At 46.6% G+C, this 20,554-nt stretch overlaps 1 long non-coding RNA gene across 2 annotated transcripts in view; it reads right to left on the minus strand.

The window, feature by feature from the left end:
- LOC149335420 (uncharacterized) overlaps positions 1–17,912 on the minus strand; it is a 268,956-nt gene extending 251,044 nt beyond the window's left edge. The window contains exons 1-3 of one of the 2 annotated variants that reach the window (XR_016284060.1): positions 17,367–17,912; positions 15,988–16,095; positions 10,260–10,382 (exon numbers count right to left, since the gene is read on the minus strand). This is a non-coding gene — a long non-coding RNA (uncharacterized LOC149335420). Of the gene's footprint in view, positions 1–10,255; positions 10,383–15,987; positions 16,096–17,366 lie in introns of those variants that run through there. The other variant, XR_016284059.1, reaches the window with a different exon arrangement.
- Positions 17,913–20,554: the final 2,642 nt, after the last annotated feature.

Raw genomic sequence — 20,554 nt, forward strand, 5'->3', positions numbered from 1 at the left:
CCGCCTTGTGTCGAGGCAGAAGCGGCGGTGTTATTTGCAGCAGGAACGTTGTGCCCTCCTTTCCCGTGTCGTACTGTCGTACTGCCGTATTGCCTTTTCCAGCTTAGTTGCGTGCAACGTGACTGAATGAGAGCGTGTACACGACGATGTCCAGAGACTACATTCTGACAAGATTGAAAGGGTGCACAAGCGTGCACTTTTAAAAGGAGTACAGAAGGTGTAGAAGAGTACACTCTGACAAGAGTACGAGGGGGTGTACAAGAGTCCCTACATTCTAAACTCAAATACGGATATATGGGAGTAGAAAGAGAGTATGTTTGGTAGAGAATGACTTACACCCTTCTTACCCTTTTCCGTTTAGAGCGTCCAAGAGTGTAAAGGACTACAGTGCGCCTCAAAGAATGCACAAGAGTGCACTCTTCTGAGTGTAGAAGAAAATATGCAAGGTGTGCAAAAGTGTACAGTGCAGAGTACACCTCTAGGATAGTATATAATTGTGTAAGAGGCTACACTGCTCACTGCGGAGTACGCCCTTAGGATAGCACATAAGCGTGTGACAGGCTGCACTGGTACACTCTGTACTACACTGACTACACTCTTGTACAATGTTTAGTACTGAACTGAACACTGATGTCCCCTGCCGAGCTCTTTGTAAGAATGCATTGACGCGCTGGCAAGTCCCGGCGACACCGAATCGCATTCGCAGATTAACATTTAGTTTTCTCAGCAGACTGGCGTCCACCGGTTCCTTGAAGAAGCGCAGTACTCTGTGATAGCCGGATTTTACTCGTTTATTAATCGTTAAGACGCCATATTTTCCGCGCAATAAAGGTACAAACGTCCCAGGCGCACGGCGATATCAGCCGGTTTAAAGAAGTCTATGTTTTTTCATGTCCGTTACTTTCGAACTGCTTGCGAACTTATACCGGGTGTCTGAACACCAAATACCAGTAGTTATCTCATGTTGGTAATGCCAATACAACTCGCTTTCTGTTGGCAGCTGTAGGCAGTTGGTCATGAAGGCAATATTCGTGTTCCCAAAAAAAGAGAAAAAAGGAACTTAGCAGAAAAAAAATATAAAACACGCGAAAAAGAAGACATCACAATCTCAATTTAGCATTGTAGTTTTGGCTGGATCCCTGTCAGAATGAACATATTTGTTCAACTTCATGACCGAGGTGACCTACACAGCTACCGTCTTGTGCGAATATTGGTCGACGCCCTTCATGATAGATTTAAATTTGGAGTGGTGTGTTATCCCACAGATGTGGGCAGTAAGGTTTTTTTCCAGTCCTTTATGGTACCTTGACAGATGGGCTGCGGAATGACAACATGGAAGTGCCTTAAGGATTGTTGTTTACATTGCCGCTGTTTAGGCTGCATTACTGCAGTTTGTTTACAGAGCGCTGTTTACGTTTCCACGGAATGCACACAACTACACATGCGAGGCGCTGTGAGTTGGCGAACTGCTCAAGAAGCTTTCGCTCCATTGCACCTTAGTGCATTACGAAACGCTGCCAAGGAAAATATGTAGAGCAGCGTGATGAAATAAAATACAAAGATTCCCCCCCTACCCCCCCCCCCCCAAAAAAAAAAGAAAAGAAAAATTACGTTCTACACGCAACCTGGAAGGACCCATACCCGAGTCGCACGGGGTCCCCCAATGGCGTCGCGAATGCATAGTATAGCATGCGTTCCAATGTTTGCCTTGGGCTCCGCAGCTCGGAGGGGTTCTCTCCCGGCCTCATACTTAACGGCCGCTGCGAGCGAATATCTAGACGAATGCCAAAAGCGGCCGTAGGTGTCGCTTGCGAAGCGGGGAAAAGAGGAAGTACGCTGCACTATTACTCTCAATGCTCGCAAGAAGAGCTCCAACAAGAAAAAGGTGTCACCAGCGCCGTTTGCTGTTTGTATAGCGCGTATGTGTGTACATTATAGCATCGTCTCTAATGGGATCGGAGAAGCGAGGGTCTGGGGTGTGTTTGTGTGTGTGTGGGGGGGGGGGGGGTGGAGAGGGGGGGAGAAGGGGGAGGCGAACTTGCCGTAGTAGTTCCTCTCCGACGTTTGATAGCAGAATGAAAAGACGACTCTGCGCCTTGAATGAAATAAACGACTTTGGAGGCGGCGATCTTTAATAAAGAAATGCCCTGATGTTCTGTGAGACCCGCCCGGTGCATTCGTAAGCGGTGCGAACCTTCGGCCTCTCTCCCTCACGCTGTCGTTTCCTTGACAACGGGTCGGAGTACATGTGTGTGTGTGTGTGTGTGTGTGTGTGTGTGTGTGTGTGTGTGTGTGTGTGTGTGTGTGTGTGTGTTCAAGTTTGTGTTGAGCTTTAGGATGTGCATTTGCGTCGTTCGCATAAATCATGTGATTGTTGTAGTCAGCCGTCACGGCGGTAGGTATGGGAATTTATTTTCTCTCTTCAAGCTTTGGTTTCTTTTGATCTTATCCCCGAAATTCACTTTCCTGCCTTGTCTATTGGCGTTTCCTGGCACAGCAATGATCTGTGGATTGATCTGTGGATTGTACACCCCCCCCCCCCCCCCCCGGTACGCTTGCTATGCGCCGCTACTGCGCATGCGCAACTGGCGATCGCGGCGCGCCAGCTGTGCACCGTGTGACGTCACTGCTCCTCGCGCATGCGCAGTATGGCCTTTCGTCAGCTCCGCGAAATGGCCCGGCGACTCGCGTAGTGTTGCATACGCAACAAAAGAGAATGAATTCGACGCTTGTGCGAGCATTTCCTTATCCCAGAGATCAAATATGGTGTACTGAAGCTCTGCTTCCTTGTTGCGGGAATCAAGTGTGGTTTTGTTATCCTCACGCATGGTCTTTACTCCTTGCTTCAACTGCGAACTCACTGAACAATGGCTCGAACGTATTGTTGGGACATTCATGTCAGTGCTCTGGCAGGTGATCATTTTTTTGGTTCTGCAACAATGCTTGTGTTCTCCTAGTCTTTCATTTGTGGAGAGCTCGACTGCATCTGATTGCAAGTCGCATTCGCTTTCGCTTCAAGAAATCAGTGGCACAGAATCTAGCCGTGGAACAATATAAACAAACCATGCGCGCAGTATGATAAATAAATATGTAAAAAAACTTGGACGGCGCTGAACGTACCTTTCTCTTACTCGAGTACTCTATCTCGCTCACACATTAATAAATCCCTGGGAATCCTCATACCACTCCTGGCGCTGTGGTGCAGCGGTTATAAGTGATGCGCCCCTGCCCTGCGATGGCAGGTGCTGCCTTGTGAGACCAAGGTTGCTCTTCCCGAGCCCCCGTGCAAGGCCAATTTTTGCGTCGATAATTTTTCGGTGAACCGTATACGTCTCTTGAGCAATGAGCTGATGCGCAGTGCCGCGGTGACCAGGGGGAAATTTCGCAGAATTAATTGGAATTAATTTCACCGCCACCTGCCATGGTGGGCGGGTTCTCCACAACCAGGTGGCAGGTTGTCACCTGCCAGCCGTGACAGGTGCGCCACCTGCTTTTTCGGGACACGGACGGGTGGACGGACGTCAGGTTTCCTCGTTAACGGGACCTCTAATGATATCGCATTAAAATTCTCGCTGTCCTTTGAAGCTTATTTGCTTATTTCCAAGCTGTTATTTGGAAAAAAAACTGAAGGAGCGCGCAGAGCGACATGGCGCATCTGTGTCCACAATGAACGCAGCCTCGTTAGGGAAATAAAAGCGAAACGGCGTGAGCAGCAGTGTCCGAAGCTGTAGGCTAGCACGTCCATATCGTATACAGTATTTTCAGGCCTATAGCCCGCACCTGCTGCAGAGTCCCCAACCCTAATGAAAAAAAAAGTTTTCATTATGCAATAACCTCATAGGGTTTCTCCTACAAATGTCATACAATTATCGTACGTACGTTGTAAAAATGTCGTTAAATTCTGCAAAACCGTACATTTGTCATGCAGGTGTTATACAATATCACACAAATTGTACGCTATTCGTATGACGATGCCTGTACGAGGATATGGCTTCATACAACTTTTTTCAGCCGGGAAGGGCTAATTTCGGCCTAAAAAATGTTTTTCCTTAGATAGTCGGCACCCGGTGTATAACCCGCGGAGACGAATTTCGGCTGAAACGTTTTTTAGACTGTCCGCTAATGTTTCAGGGAAGCGGGCCAGATTTCTTTCAGGTCTTTCAGGGAAGCAGCCCATATCTACGCAATTTTTAAGTGGTGTCGGATGCTTTCATCGCTGCTCGCTTCGACTTCACTGCTTTCGCACGTTCTTCCAAACTGAGCTCGAATGCTGCCGAGAAGGCTTTTCGCCCTTCCGTAGCCATCGCAGCTCTTCTCCCAGAAGCACTACGGCGCCTCTGGCGTTACTCATCGAGATTTTTCGCATGTGCTCACAAATCCAAGCACTTAAAAGCAGCCAGTCTGTGTCGCGAGGAGTATGTGCTTGCATATCGAAGCTCATTACATATTGAAGCTGATTTCGCTATATGATTTAGCACGGCCAAATGTCGTAGCCACCATCGGATCCGTTTTTTTTGTTTTTTTTTTACTGCGAAAGCATTTTTGGCCTCATAACCTAGAATATACCGATATGTGGCGAAGCCTCTGAAGTTAGTCCTGCCATGCGGGAAATAAACGAAACTTTGAATGAGGGTGACCTTCGCCAACCTGGGGAAATAGAAAAAATATTGCCGTAACTGGGTTTCGAACCCGTGAAGGAGCGAACAGATCAGCTTCTGTGGCCATTGCACGAGAGCACTATGTGCTACCGCCGCAGGCGATCCCGCCTAACGTTAAACTGCGAAACACAATCGCGCTGTGTATTGCACGTCGTCGTCTTCACCAACTTCGAACTGTGCACAAGTAAAGAAAGGAAAGGAAACGTGCTTTCAATCGCGCTTTCAGGTACGTGACGTTTGTGTCCGCCTGTAAAAAACTTATTTCACACAATATTTCTAGCTTAGCAATGCTAAACCGCCAGCATCAATACTTCAACACCCACGCCAGGCTTCTTCGACTCTGTCAAAAAGACCTTACAAAATTAAATCACGTATAGTACGCACCAATAGATAGCCCGCAACACGCGAAATATCAGCTTTTAAACATGCGTAGTCCGCAGACTATAGTGCAGAAAATACACTCCTCCCCACTTGCGTTGGATGTTCTGTCAGCGATTGTTTCGTAACAAGTGGGTGCATGCATGGACTTGCGAAAAACTTGGGCGTTGTCTCCCACGATGCGTGGCCACAACTCCTACGCCGAGAATCGCATTGATGAATCTTTACGTAACTGTCGCATTAATTCGTGCAATTTTTCGGGACTGCCAGTTACGCGCGTGCGTTTCGCATGCTCGTTTCGTATTGCAGATTTCGCTTTGAAGTTCAGGAATCGTTCTTGTTTACGCAAAACTGTCAACATCGAGTAAGCGCAAGGTCTTCCTTTGCTTGAAGTGGGTGGATGATGTGGCCATCGCATTGTAGACTGCTCTTTTGCTTGACTGCGCTGATTGGTGACAAGGACGAATCCAGACAAAGACTGGATTTTGTCTCTTATCGTCCCTGTCTCCTGTCAGCGCAGTCAAGCAACAGAGCAATGCAATAATAACTAGCCTCTTTTGTAGCCTTGCTAAGTATTGTAGTTAAAGACTCTTGGTCACCAGGTCCTCCTCTATATTGCCTCTATATGGAGCACAGTTTACAGTGTAAAGGTTTTAGCAGTGCTAGCATCTGAAATAAAAGAACAAAGTAAATTTAAATAAGATCAACTCTTGTCAGTGGGACGAGTGACATCGACAGCTGTCAATCGGATCTTGTTTCCTCGGTCTCATGATTCCCATATCTGCTAAGCTTGAAAATAGTACTCTTTTTCTGACGTCTATAACAAAGTTACACCGTTCCGATGGGTATCCGATTCGAAAGTGAAGAGGGCGGGAGCCACTAGCTTGGGAATTTTTTACCCCTTTTTCTTTTTTTCTGCGTGAGCGGCAATTGCTGAGGGGAAAGTGCAGCGAACTCCAGCGGCATCAGTAAGTCTACTTTTTCATGAGGACGAGATTAGAAGAACTTCTTGTTGGACAAGTTGGTACATTGCTTTGAAGGAACCAAGTTGCGCTATAAAAAAGACAGCCACAGGAAAAATCAAGGAGACAGACAGAGCGCCATAGGTCTGCCATATATATAGCGCCATATGTCTGCCATAGACAGACATAGGTATTTTGCGCTCTGTCTGTCTCCTTGATTTTTCCTGTGGCTGTCTTTTTTATAGCGCAACTTGGTTCCTTCAAAGAGGACGAGATACTTGAATAATTCTCAATACGTGCAGCTTATCCCTTTCCTCTTTGTGAGGAGCTCCGTAGAAATGGGGCAGTTACTAGATGATGAGGATGATGATGATAGTAAATTTTTATGGCGCAAGGGCATCTGCGGCCAAGGAGCGCCACGGCCAGGGTATTTTCGCTTGCTCAAGGTGGGGTCAATGACCCATTTCCCAAGAATTTCACCCTGATTAAGCCGAGCACCAGTTCAGTCGTACACTCTCAACAAAAAAGAGTAAAAAGGGAATAATCTCTCCTCCAGCGCACTCCTTTTAATAAAAGGGACTGCGTTAAAGGACAGATTATTTCCTTTTTACTCCCATATAGGCGTATTCATGTTTCGAGTGTAACGCCCCCGAATGGCTCATTGCCTTCGTAGTGTCACTGTACACAACAACAACCCCAGCTGCCTGAAAGTAAAAGCAGAACTCCGGAGTGGGGATGGAAGCTGTATAGGCGATAATAATCTGGCGACCGGCCCGGGGTCATCTTCTTTCTCTCTCTCGCTTCCACATCCTTGTCAAAACGTCCAACGCCTCGCCTGCAAGTGACAGGCAGCCAGCGGCAGCATCGTGACGACCCTTTTGAACGGCGGACGATGCCCCGCCCCTCCTGGGAGCCGGGCACGCGCCGCGCCCGGGAACCCGCCGTCGTCGCAGCGAGTCGCCCGCGTGAAGCGCTGCAGACAAGGCCTGAACCGCTGGCCTCTACTACGCCCTCTGTTGTGCAGCGCCGTCCACTGGTGTTGGTATTAACACAAACTGAGTACAAGCCTTTCTAGTTCCATCGGCTGCCACTACGCGGCGCATGGCTTTTAACATACAAGAATAGCGCGCTGACGTCATCCGTGACGTAAGAAAGGAAGAGCATGACCGAGTATCCGCAGAACAGGATGCGACAGGCCGTTAGGCTTAACCCACTCTCTGGGCGCTGTCCCAAATGCCTGGTAATGAGCTATGCTGCTTTCTCTTTTCGCTTGACACTTTATACGGTGTCTGTGTAAGCAATTCGCTAAGCGCTTGTTTACAGCAAGAGCCACACTGGGGAGCTTACGTAAACTTAGGCCAAGAACTGAAGTGTTCAGCGCCATCATCATTAACAGTAGATACGTCCAATGCAGTACAGGTGCTTCTCCGTATTCTGTGCCAGCAGCGGCCACTGTATCATCCGCCAATTGCGGCATTTCCCATTATTAGCACTGCAGCTGTCACGGCTGGGATTAGATCCCGTGACCTCTGGCTCAGCTACAGGACAACACCCGTGAAAAGAACACAGAGTTGATGTGGAAAACAGTAAAGGCGCGGTTATACTCCGACGTAGCGCGCGCGCGGGCGAGAGCCGGTTGTGGTCGGATACGTCAGATCGGCGACGTTACGCCAGGCTCAGTTCGGGAGCTCTACAGTCCAGCCGCTCCGACGCGAGGCAGCGCATGCGCAGAACGTTCTTCGTTCGAAAACCGGCTGGGAGAGGACGCGAGTGGCGAAGTGGGTAGAGGAGAAGAGTCGCGTGGGAGGCGCGCGCGGTGCATTCTGGGTGGGCGGCTTCGGCGCGGTCTCGGCGCGGCCCGCGCGAAATGCAGCCGGTTGCATTCCGCGCCGGGCGCCGTCAGACCGCGCCGGAAGCCGCCGAACACGCTGGCGATCGGGCGCCGCTGGAGTATAGAGGGTCGCGTTTCGCCGACGTGACGTCGCCGTGCCGCGCGCGCACGCGCGCGCGCGCTACGTCGGAGTATAACCGCGCCTTAAGAAAGTTTATTCCAACGATCACCGAGGCTACGTGTCCGGCCTGTCAACTATTCAATATTAGTTAACCAGCCTACTAGTTAGCACGCCTTAGCTGTAATGTAATGGGCTTTTGCAAAGCTCACATTGCTATGCAGAAAAAGGCGGTCTTTTAACTTAAAAGTGCTTACTTTTAAAAATTGCTGAACACCTTTGGTGAAACACCCGGTATCAGCCTATATACTGCTCAGCTTCTGTGCGCACCTCCCATTACTATCTCAGCCATGCAAGTGCCAAGAGTCCTGCGAGCAATATGGCGACGCCCATGGGGCGCTTTTCGGAAATGTCTATACTCGGGCTTGGCAATGGACGGTCATTGGTGAGAGTCAGAACACTGGAGCTCAGACAACTCAGCCAACACAAGACACCCCGAACGCGAACCTTCTGGCGCACAAGTGAGAGTGTGCACTATATACGGAAAGGCGGTGCCACTGAGGTGGCGTGGGAAACGGCTGCGAACGCGAAGCCGCTGACGACGGCGGTGGAAGGCGATTTCTCTGTGGACAGGAAAAGAGACAAGACACGCACCCACTTTCACGCTGGGCAGAGCGCCAGCTCCCGTGAAAGCGAGCCGCTGACCTCGACGTCGTCTCCGGCGTCGGCTGACTGATGCCTGTACCGTGTCCGATCACGTTGCGACCGAGCGGCCGGTCGGTACACTTCGACCGAGCTCAATCCTTTCATGTCTTCGCGGGTGGAAATAAGAGAGAGGCGATTTTTGTTTCTCTGGGAGGGGGCGGGCAAGGGGGTTCGTATGCCTGCTCGTTTTATCTCTGTCCACAGCCGGTGAAAGTTAGGAGTTGGGTTGTTGCGAGATCATGTTGACGAAAGAGCCTGAAGACAGGACGTATAGGAAGAGACTGACGCAACACGCATCCTCTTTGTGCTGTTTATTCAACCTGATCTACAGTCGAAACGTCGCTCTCACTGTGTCGTCCTCTGCTGTGAGCCGCTGCTTGGCTTGCTGAAGGGTACCTAGTTGCAACCGTCCTTTCGAAATGCGCCGACAGTGGTCTTTTCCTCTGCACTATTGAATAGCAAAGCGATTCAGGACTGGCTGGTTTCTTTCTTTCCTTCTTTCTTTCTTTCTTTCTTTCTTTCTTTCTTTCTTTCTTTCTTTCTTTCTTTCTTTCTTTCTTTCTTTCTTTCTTTCTTTCTTTCCTTCCTTCTTTCTTTCTTTCTTTCTTTCTTCCTTTCTTTCTCTATTTCTTTCTTTCTTCCTTTCTTTCTTTCTTTCTCTCTCTCTCTTCCTTTCTTTCTTTCTTTCTTTCTTTCTCCCCTCCTTCCTTTCTTTCCTTCTTCTTTCTTTCTTCCTTTCTTTCTGAAACGATGCTTCGTTTAATTCTTGGATTCTGGATTCGTTTTGGGAAAAGTGCTCCCAAACTGCTGTATGAGCGACGCTCTATAGTTTTAACGTGGCTCCTCCAGGAACTTAGCGCAATTCAACACGCGTCCTTGGGCGAGCTTACTTTATTTGACCTAAGGGTCGTTTCCTTCTTCTTCTTCTTTTTTTGAAGTCGAACCATTGCGACAGCTTGAAATCACCCTTTTCCGTGCTTCCGTCGGCCTTGTTCTTCTACAGTTGCCCGCAATCTGAGCTAGCCGCTCTCTTCAGTGCTACCTTGTAACGACGTCATTCAGGCGCTGGTTCCCTATTGAAAATACTGAACGTGGATTCTGCGTGCCTATCTTTGCGTGTTTATTGCCACGCACATTGTGACGATTGAGCGAGGTCGCAGAACGCGAGACATATTTCACACAATTTGCGCAAGCCGAGCAAGCTCGCAAATGCGACACATCTGTCACAGAAAGTGCGCAAGCCGCGTAAGGCTCGTACAGCAGGAGACATCCTCGCGTGATATGCGCAAGCCGGGTGGGGCTTCCAGAATGTCCGAGAGCCAAGGGTGAGTCCCAGAATGTTCAAGAGCCTTGTCTGGCTCACAGAGCACTAGACAGTGTCAAATGGAGTTACCATCATGATACCGATAATACCTTGCATGGCTGCAAGGCTCCTACATCACTGCTCAACACGTTACACCAATGCCCTACCTAAAGGCCTCCTCACCTGTCTGTCACTGCCTCATTCAGCATGCATGTTGTGAGATAACAAGCTTTGCAGCAATGGTGCTTCGTGGGATGACTCTCATGTGTGTAGCATGCTTGCAAAAGGACATAGATAAGGTCACCTTAACTGGCTTTATTAATGCCACATCCCTCATGACGGGTGCCACACAGTGGCTAAACAATTTCTTCAGCTTCTCCAAGTCCAGCAGGTTGGCGTCTTGATCCAGGTTCTCACTATGCAGCACCTGCAAAAAGGTAGCAGTATATGCAAAAAAATTCAGTTAATTTGTTTTCTCGAAATTCCAGAAAAGGGCACAAGTAGTTCTTCCATTAATGAACTAATGATGATTTCGAAAAGTATCAGGTTTGAAATACAGACATTGGAAAACCCGACTCAAGCACGCAGGCTGCTCAGCATCAAACCTGCACAAAATCTAATAACCATGTCACACAGGCATTTTGAAGGCTTTCAAATGGCCATCAACTCAGTGGCACTTGAATGCAGCTAAATGGGCATTTCCAATAGCCACAGAGTCCCTAGAACAGTGTGGACATCTATCAAGATTTTGAAGGCTTTTCAGTGGTAGAAATTTGCACTCAGACATGGAGCACTCGCAACTTACACTAAGGAATAAAATCAAAGGAATTTAATCGCTGAAAGAATACTCAACATGAAATGTACAACTTATTTCACTGAAAAAAAAGAAGGCTGGCCACAAAACACTGCAGCAAGCGTATTATCACTGTTGCCAATAGCACAAAAACAATGAATACCACCTTTTCAAAACTGCGTGAGTGCTACAACAGCTTCCCAGCAAAATTATCAACTGTGACAGTGGCTCCACAGCAGTTTGGTGCGAGATGATGAAATATCTCTACGGCGATCAAGTATTCTGTGTAGCAGCGGCATAACTCCCGAGTTGAAGTGCAAATCTCAAAGCTCAATCTCCCACCTTAACTGTTATCTTTAAATACATATTTAAATTCATTGCAGCATGCTGCAGAAGTATGTGGTCAGATCATTCGAGAGGATACCTGCAAGCTATCTCAGGAGACGAAAGATCTGATGAAGAAACGCCAAAGCATCAGGACGTCTAACTTCAGAGATAGAATAGGACTAGGAGAGCTATCGAAGTTAATTATAAGTGCAAGGTAGCCAACATAAGAAAGTTTAACATGGAGAAAACCTATCATGCTCTAAAGCATGGAGGTAGCCTAAAATCAGTGAAGAGAAAACTAATCACTGGTAAAAACCAGATGTATGCGCTGAAAGACAAAGAGGGCAATGTCATAAGCAATATGGATAAGATAGTTAAAGTAGCCGAAGAGTTCTACACAAATCTCTACAGTAGTGAATGTAATCAGAAGGTTACAGAGAGAGGCAGTAGAGCACAGCAATGGGACACCAGCCAGTAACGAGGGAGGAAGTAAAGAAAGCCTCAGGAGCAATGCAAAGGGGTAAAGCAGCTGGTGAGGATCAGGTAACAGCAGATTTGTTGAAGGATGGAGGAGAGATTATGCTAGAGAAACTAGCCACCCTGCATACGCTTGCCTCGTGACCACGAGCGTATCAGGAGCTTGAAAGAATGCGAACATTATTTTAATTCATAAGAAAGAAGATGTCAAGGACTTGAAGATTTACAGACCGATCAGCTTACTATCCATTGTCTACAAGGTATTTACTAAGGTAATCACTAATAGACTCAGGACAACCTTCGAATTCAATCAATCAAATGATCAGGCAGGCTTTCATAAAGGATACTCAACAAGAGACCACATTCATGCAATCAATCAGGTGATAGAGAAATGGGCAGAATACAACCAACCCCAATATATAGTCTTCATTGACTACCAGACAGCAATTGACTCGGTGGAACCACAGCTGTCATGCAGGCATTGTGGAATCAGGGTGTAGAAGAGTGTTATGTGAAAATATTGGAAGATATTTATAACGACTGCACAGCTACCATAGTTCTCCATAAGGTCAGCAATAAAATTCCAATAAGGCAAGGTGTCAGGCAGGGAGACACGATTTCACCAATGCTATTCACTGCCTGTTTACAGGAGGTATTCCGGGGCCTGAAATGGGAACAGTCGGGGAGAAGAGTTACTGGAGAATACCTAAGTAATTTGAGATTCCCTGATGGCATTGCCTGGCTAAGCCACTCAGGATATGAACTGCAAAGCATGATGAATGAGTTAGACAGGCAGAGCAGAATTGTGGGGCTAGAAATGAACACGCAGAAAACCAAAGTAATGCTCAACAGCCTAGCAAGGGAACAGCAGTTCACAATTGGTAGCGAGGTGCTAGAAGTAGTAAGAGGATATGTATACTTAGTGCAGGTAGTGACCGCTGATCCGGATCATGAGAGGGAAATAACTAGAAGAATAAGAACGGGGTGGAGCGCATATGGCAGGTTCTCTCAGATCGTGAAAGCCAGTTGCCAATATCCCCCAAGAGAAAAGTCTAACACAGCTGTATCTTACTGGTACTCACCTATGGGGCAGAAATGTGGAGGCTAACAATGAGGGTTCAGCTTATTTCAAGGACAACGCAGCGAGCTATGGAAAGAAAAATGATAGGTGTAACGTTAAGAGATCGGAAGCGGGCGGAGTGGGTGAGGGAAAAAACGCGGGTTAATGAAATCCTATTTGAAATCAAAAGGAAGAAATGGGCTCGGGCAGGGAATGTAAGGCGAAGGCAAGACAACCGCTGGTCCTTGAGGGTAACAGAGTGGATTCCATGAGAAGGTAAATGTAGCAGGGGGCGGCAGAAAATTAGGTGGGCGGATGAGATTAAGAAGTTTGCGGGGATACGGTGGCCACAATTGGCAGAGGACAGGGTTAATTGGAGAGACATGGGAGAGGTTTTGCCCTGCAGTGCGTGCAGTCAGGCTGCTGCTGCTGATGATGATGATGATGATGACAGCCTGAGCACACCTACAAAGTAAAACTGTGAACTCGACCCAGCAGCACTTTACTGTGTTGAAAGAGAACAGGTACAATTGAATTACTGCATTACCTTGTTATCATTAAAAAGTACAGGGCTCTAAGGACTTCCTAATTTACATCGAAACGAATGGTTTACAGTGAACTTTCACGGATTACACTAACAGGCACTGAAAATCCAACACAGCTGCCCAAGAGAATATTAGGCAGCCGCGCTAGCCTTCTTTTGCGCTATGCTACCTGATACCAGATTAAGATTCGAGAGCAATTTACTCATACTCTAGCACTGGGATACGTTATGCCCCAGACTGATGCAGCTGTCTTACTAAAGGCAGAGAAGCTTTCAGTGTGGGTCATGTGTGCTGTGGCGTGAACACATGCACAGGATCGCCTGCTACCATTCAAGTCCTCTGTGTACACAAATGCAGGTGCAATAGAAAACCCACATCACAAATTTGGCTAGTCTGGTCGGCCAAGCATGGGCCAGCTGATAGCACGAAGCAGCAGGTGCGACACATACCATCATCATCAGCCTGACTAGGCCCACTGCAGGGCAAAGGACTCACCCATGTCTCCACATTAACCCTGTCCTTTGCTAGGTGTGGCCACCATATCCCCGTACACTTCTTAACCTCATCCGCCCATCTAAGTTTCTGCCGCCCCCTGCTATGCTTGCATTCTTTTGGAATCCACTCCATTACCCTTAAGGACCAGCGGTTATGTTGTCTTCCCATTACAAGCCCCGCCCAGGCCCATTTCTTCCTCTTAATTTCAAGTAGCATGTCATTAACCCGCGTTTGTTCCCTCACCCACTCCGCCCCCTTTTGGTCTCGTAATGTTAGACTTATCATTTTTCTTTCCATAGCACACTTTGCTGTCCTTATTGTTTGGCACGTGTTTTTTTCTTTGTAATAAGGCATAAAGTATTATACATGAATTACCACATGGCATCCTCCTATGACCGCTAAATAATTTATAATCAAATTTCTTTCTCCTGCTGTATTTGTTTCGGTTTCGACAGCTGAATGATGGCTGTGACGTCAAAGCGAGGTTATTGGTCACGTGAGGCATGAAAAACTGCAATACAATTGGTACTTCTGGCTCTTAAGGAATGCTGGTGTCAGCGCTGTAGCGAATTAAAATGATGAAGCAGCGATTATAAGTGCAGTTTTACCACGCCTCACGTGACCTATAACCTCTCTTTGATGTCATAGCCATAGTCAAATTGTTCACCGAAACAGGATGGCAGAAAAAGTTGATTATAAATTATTCAGCGGTCTCACGCGAATACCAGATGGTGATTCATGCATAGTAGTGTCTTCCGCAGCATTATAGAGAAGAAAACATGCCACCAAGATTAGGTGTCTATACTCTTTTAAGCTGAACTCTTTTAATTAGCCTCCACATTTCTGTCCCAAAAGTGAGAAACATGCAGGCTAAAGAAAAGATTTCAGCTTAAGTACCAAAGTGGCTCTAATCACACGATGAAGCGGAAAAACTCTCGACACTTGAACAGAGAACAAATAGGAATACCAACAAAATTTTAGATTCTTGTAAGGCTATCAAGCATTTCTGAATATTGTAAACTGCACTTTCACACATACAGTACGCATGTATGCCAAGCTCACATTCAGTAGCCCTGTTTTCCGTCTGTAATTATCACGGTCTGAGCTCAGTTACAGATTTAAAACCAGCCAAAAGATGCAACACAGGAAAAGAGAAGAAAACAGGTTGGACTATCAATTGAATTTTTTGTGAAGGAAAAGAAGGCTCGCATGAAGATGCGCCACACATGACCCACACCAGCGAAAGGCAGGACAACAAATAACTGTCACTGATATACAAGCACGTCATCTAAAAGAGAAAATTCTTTCCGTTGAAGATTGACTAATGGCTTCGCTACTCATACAGCCATTGCCTTGGAGATATGCATCAAATACCTTACAGATTTGTTTACCACTTCTATACACCACTGAAGTGTCACAGAAATCAGGCGTACACACTGATGGGTCATCTTATGATTTACACTCACGACATTGGCACTGTAGTGCCAGATTAGAAGCTGCCTTCCCCCTAACGAGTTAGTGCTCACTCAGGAACACATTAAAGACACCTGCACATATCCCTGAAGTAGTTTCTTGCACAAGCTAGCGGAATGTGATAAACCACTTCCTGCAAGTCCTGAACCTAGTTTTATGGGATACCATACTGCTATCCCGGGTTTTAACAGCAGCGCAAAGGCCATCGACACAATGATTGGCGCAAAAATTACATTTAAAAATTTTCCCGACACTTTGATTTGAACTCATGAAGTCTACACAAAGGACTCCATGATAACCGTTCTGAGGTGAATGGCAGTTCAGCCTAGCCTCTGGAATCTGTGCCAAAAAAAACGGAGTCAGCGCATCGCAATTTATTTCCGATATCAGCCAGTGCTGATGACAATTGTATATTTTGCTTTCTCTGGCTTATAAAGCTCCACTTTCAGAAAAAGTGTCGTCTTTGTGGTTAGGATGCGGAACTTCATCATCACAGGTCAACTTCAGCTTGCCATCAGTGTCCTTTTAATGCCTCAAAGTTGAACAATAGCTCCATTCATAGAGGAGGGCTGTGCATAAATTTCGACCACCAAAGATTCTTTAACATGCACTGACATTGCATAACACACGAGCAAATATGCATTTCGCCTTGTCGAAACGAAGCCACCACAATTCAATCCCGCATCTTTGGGCTCAGTAGCCGAACACCAATGCAGTAGGCCACAGCAGCAGGTGAAAAACAAAAGAGAGCCCTTAATAGGCAACCTAACTTGCAAAAATCAACATAACGAGGGGTCACACAAGTAGCAGTGGACTAGGAAAATAAAAGCTACTTGTGTCGGAAGATGTCTTCAGTGCTTACCTCAAAAGCCTGCTTGCTTGCTGGGCATCCTAGCACCAAGTGAAAGGCTGGCACAGCTATACTGGAGAGCTTGGAAGAGGCATTGCTGGTAAAGCTATGTGGAGCTTGCTGCAAGGTAAAAAGACACATTTAACAGCAGCACAGTGCAAAAAATGGACTAGAATCAAGCATGTAAGGCAAAATGCAAGGCACAAAAAGGAGCCGGTCGCAGAATGGAACACGACTGTTTAACCACATTTCGAAGTGGGCCAGGCAACAAGAAATTCATAACCACGGCAGTCATTCACAAGCTAGCCTCAGACGAGACATCACTTGCATATCGATATCCAGCATCGTTTCTACAATACATGCCACCATTCAAAAGAACAGACCACAGCAGAACGATATTTTCAGTAGAAGGCTGGTTTGCTTCAAATTCTGCATGCGTCCCTCAATTTGAAATCTGGCATGATTAGCACTGATTTCACATTCTCACAGGTATGATGAATTAATAGTGCCAATTGCAGAAAAACCACACTTTTTCCTTTAACATCAAATAAGGTATTGGAGAGGTACCTCAGCATATTTAAGTCAAAGTCAGATTTATTTGCGCCATTGGTTATAATCATGAAACAATTAAGTTTATTCTTCGTACATATTAAAGGCTCAATTACCCTTAAATTTCACTGCAACTTCGGGATTTAGGCCAAATGGAGCTAGGGCACCTGTGTGCATTTTGCAGTTGTTTGTACCATTTCAGCTCCGAGCCAAAGTATGAAAAAGCGAATGCCAAAATAGAGGCGAAAAACTTCAGAGCAATTTGTTTTTATCTCACCGTTCTGCTATTCAAGGCTCGACTACACTGGCTCGGCTATAAGTACGAACGCAGCTGGATCATACGGAGCTTCGTACCTTAAATACACAATTTATAAAAGTACAAGTGAAATACAAGTGAAAGAGGAGGAAGCTCAATCCTAAGGCATACAGCTGAATCGCAGTCTACGTAGTTATACTGCTCGAGCGCTGTTACTTCAATTACAGCGTAACATGCGGCGAGAATGCAAAGCCCGGGCCGAAGATCTATTCGCGGGCACATATTCCATTCTCGGCGAGAGATGAATGGCAGTACGGCGGCAGTACGGCGGCAGTACGGCGCCGATATCGTGCACCCCGCGATCGGATCAGCTGTGCATATTTGCATGGCATACTGACCATGACCGTGTGACCACTGACACTACACGCGCATTCATGCCCGTGTGCCGCCAGCAAACAACCTTTCAGCGCTGCGTGCTGCCGCGATAGGCACTGCGTCTTCGCGTCTCTGTACTAGCTGTGTTGACGTGGCCAGTTGTGCGCAAAGGCTTTGAAATAATGAACAGGTTCGAAGAAAATTAACTTACCCCCAAGATGCGAGATGTCACCCGGGTAGTGGTCTCCCACCAGCTGCTCCGCCATGGAGGAAATGAGCCCCGCCGTCAGCATAGCGTTTCCAGTGAAGGCGCGCAAAGGACGACGCGCTATCCGTCGAGCCCGCTGACGCACGCTATAAACACAGGTTTAGCGAATTTCACTGCTGTCGGCACATCACATATCGGAAGAGTGACAAATGCTCATTCCAGCGATGGTTCACGCCCTCGGCACCACAAAGGAGGACCACGACCGACCACGACAAACGTAGCAACGCTGTCCGCCATGCTGTCCCTTCCCAGACGCTGCGTTCGTTGGCTAGCGCTTCGGCCAGTTCCGGCTTCCTTCGGCCCGTTTAGAAAGGCATCGCCTCCAGGCATTCCTCCAGGTCGTCTCTTTCGGGCTCTATGCTTTTGGGCAGTGCGATAGCAAAGGATTAAAACCAAATGAAACTTTCGTTACAAAAATAATTAAGTTCTTGTGCACATATTAGCATTAAAAACTTGAGAAATTTGTGACGCGTGGACGCATGAATATGCGTGTCGGTACATGTGTGCGTGCGTGCGTGCGTGCGTGAGTGGGCATGGTCTAGCGCGTCAAATCCAAAGCCTATCCGACATGCTGCATGGTTTCTGAGGTCACCGCCGTGAGCTTCGCTTGTTTTCTCGTGCTGCTGCTGGGCGGTCTTGTGCGCCGCTGTTACTGTGCTGGAATCGCAAAAGAAGAAGGATTACCGGTGTGTGCTGCCGGTGGGCGCGCTCTCATCCAAGAGTAGTAGCAGCTCCCAATTAAGCGATCCGTCGGGGCATATGTGTTATGGTTGTCTGGTCGACAACGATAATGAGGTCAGCAGTGCGGTGCCGTCGTTTGATGAGTCGAACCTTTCGGCCTATTGCTCTGCTAACTTCGTTGCAAAAATGCCTGGCTCATAAGCAGCGACAGTGGCCATTGTTTCTGTGGTGTGTTTCGATTACAAGACGGCGCCCTTCTACAGTGTGGCTTCCTTGGAAACTTAGTCGGCGGTGTGCCTGCAACGCCTGTCGCTGTCAGCTCAAACTGACCGCCTGCGAGCGCTGCCTTCTTTTGCGATGTGAACGGTGACGGGACACTTACTGCCTGTGGCCGGAGCTTATAGCAAAAGCGAAGAGCGTTTTCTGTGAAGGTTTGACGAAGTGCGTGTGTCAGTCTGGACCCTTAGCAAGTCATACGAGATGCGACATGCAAAAGTGGTCCACCAGTCGCTTCAGCAGAAAGGAGTGCGGATGTTTTTTACGTTACTTCAATCTAGAACTGCCCATGCAAATATTTCAACTCGTCTCTTGCCTAAACAGCATAGTAAAGAAGCTAAAGCAACAAAACTGCTGTTTCCATGCTGTATATTGATTCCGCACTCGTGCTAGAGGTGGGAAATATGTAGCAGTTATTGGCGGAGTTACAGCCTATGAAGCACGTGCAGCTTCATGTAACTGCAGGTTAGGATATGCGCCTTACTTGGTATTGACTTTGTGACCAGACATAGCCATTTGTCAACTAAAAGAAATTTTCTTGCTATAGGATTCTGCAGCATTATGTATGCTTCTGGACACTGAATACCGGGTGCGTCACCTCTCTTGAAAGCACTCAGATTTGTGTACTTATCAGTACGTTTGAGATGAGAAAATTTTATCAGCTTCTTTTCTTTATTTTATAATTAGCTACTCAGCATGTTGCAAAAAAAATGTTTTAAGGAAAAGTATTTCAGTTTAGAGTAGAACAGTTCAACAAAGTTGTTTTGGGCATTCTGGTAACTTCAAGATGGTATTTGATGGTTGCATACAGACGCGCAAGTCAAACCTCAAAGGGCATCAAACTTAACAGTACCGCTGAGCTTATCCTTTCGTGCTTTTTATGTGTGTGTAGATCACGTGGGGAAGTTCAGTATTGGATGTTGGATTTCATAGTTCTGCTACAACTTTTATCTTCCTTTCTACACATGAAACATGACTGAACTTGATTACATTCCCCAAGCAAATACCTGACGCCTTACAAGCGTTCCTTACTGTGCACAGTTGTCCCAGTGCATTATATCCACTCATGTGCAGCACACTGTTGTGTTGCTCTTGGTCTCCAAATGTGACTCTCAGCAATATGATGGAATCATAGTCCATCCAGATGGTCTTTGTGGTAGTGCAAATTTCAAAACAGATTGAAGAAGAATGAAGAGTGTGATACTTCGTCATGCATCATGCAATGCTGGTGCTAATCAGGCAACATGTGTGGTATATATACTTCGCACATTTGAGATTCATTGGATTTGTTCTGGAGCCATACTGGGAATTAATTAATCGATCTGTGATTTGTCACTGAAATTGAGAGAGGGCACTAATTTCTGAACTTTTGACACCAACTGTGAATTCAAAACTGTCTTTTCATGTAGGCTTACATGGCTTTTTTACGTGTATGTAAATTTATGCTAATGACTTTGGAAATTGCTTTGGAAATGGTTTTAGAAATTGCCTCGTAACATTCCTGTTACAGCTCACAATTCGCTTTCTGCACGTCATGTTTGATTGAACCTGATTATATCCCCAAGCTTGTTTGTTGCACCTAACAGACACTGTTGCCCTTTCAGAGTTATTCCATTGATTGACTCCTTTCGAGTGCAAGCAACAAATGGTTGTGTTGCTTCTGATTTCGAAATATGGCTGTCTGCATGACGGGCGACAACATAAATGCTCTGGATGGCTTTCATCATGCATCTATAAGATATCTGTAACTTTCAGAATTGGTTAAAGGAAGAACTGAAGGATGCTGTAAGAGTCGTTAGAAGCTTGTTTTTTACATTATTTTATAATGAACTTGCAATGTTGACAAGTTCTTGCTCAGTGTGCATATTGTCATGTACAGGTCCCTGCAGTTTCGAAGGGAACCATTTTGCACTAAAAGATAATTTTTTGGTTATTTGTTTGCTGAAGTTGAAAATGATTAATGGGTACTTACGCCAAGACGAAAATTATAAAACAGCAAAACGTGAGCTTATTGCTCATTATTGAGAAGTAATCATTAACTGAATGCTCGAACTTTGTTTGCTTTCACCCTAAATGGGCCTTTACAGTCTCGACAAGTTGCTACTAAGCAAGCAAACGCACACATGGCCACACGCAGCCTCACTGAGCTTGCTCAGTGTGCACATAAGCACGCA

This window comes from Amblyomma mixtum, chromosome 7 (genome assembly GCF_055824585.1).
Source record: "Amblyomma mixtum isolate Tamu chromosome 7, ASM5582458v1, whole genome shotgun sequence".
Classification (NCBI taxonomy): domain Eukaryota; kingdom Metazoa; phylum Arthropoda; class Arachnida; order Ixodida; family Ixodidae; genus Amblyomma; species Amblyomma mixtum.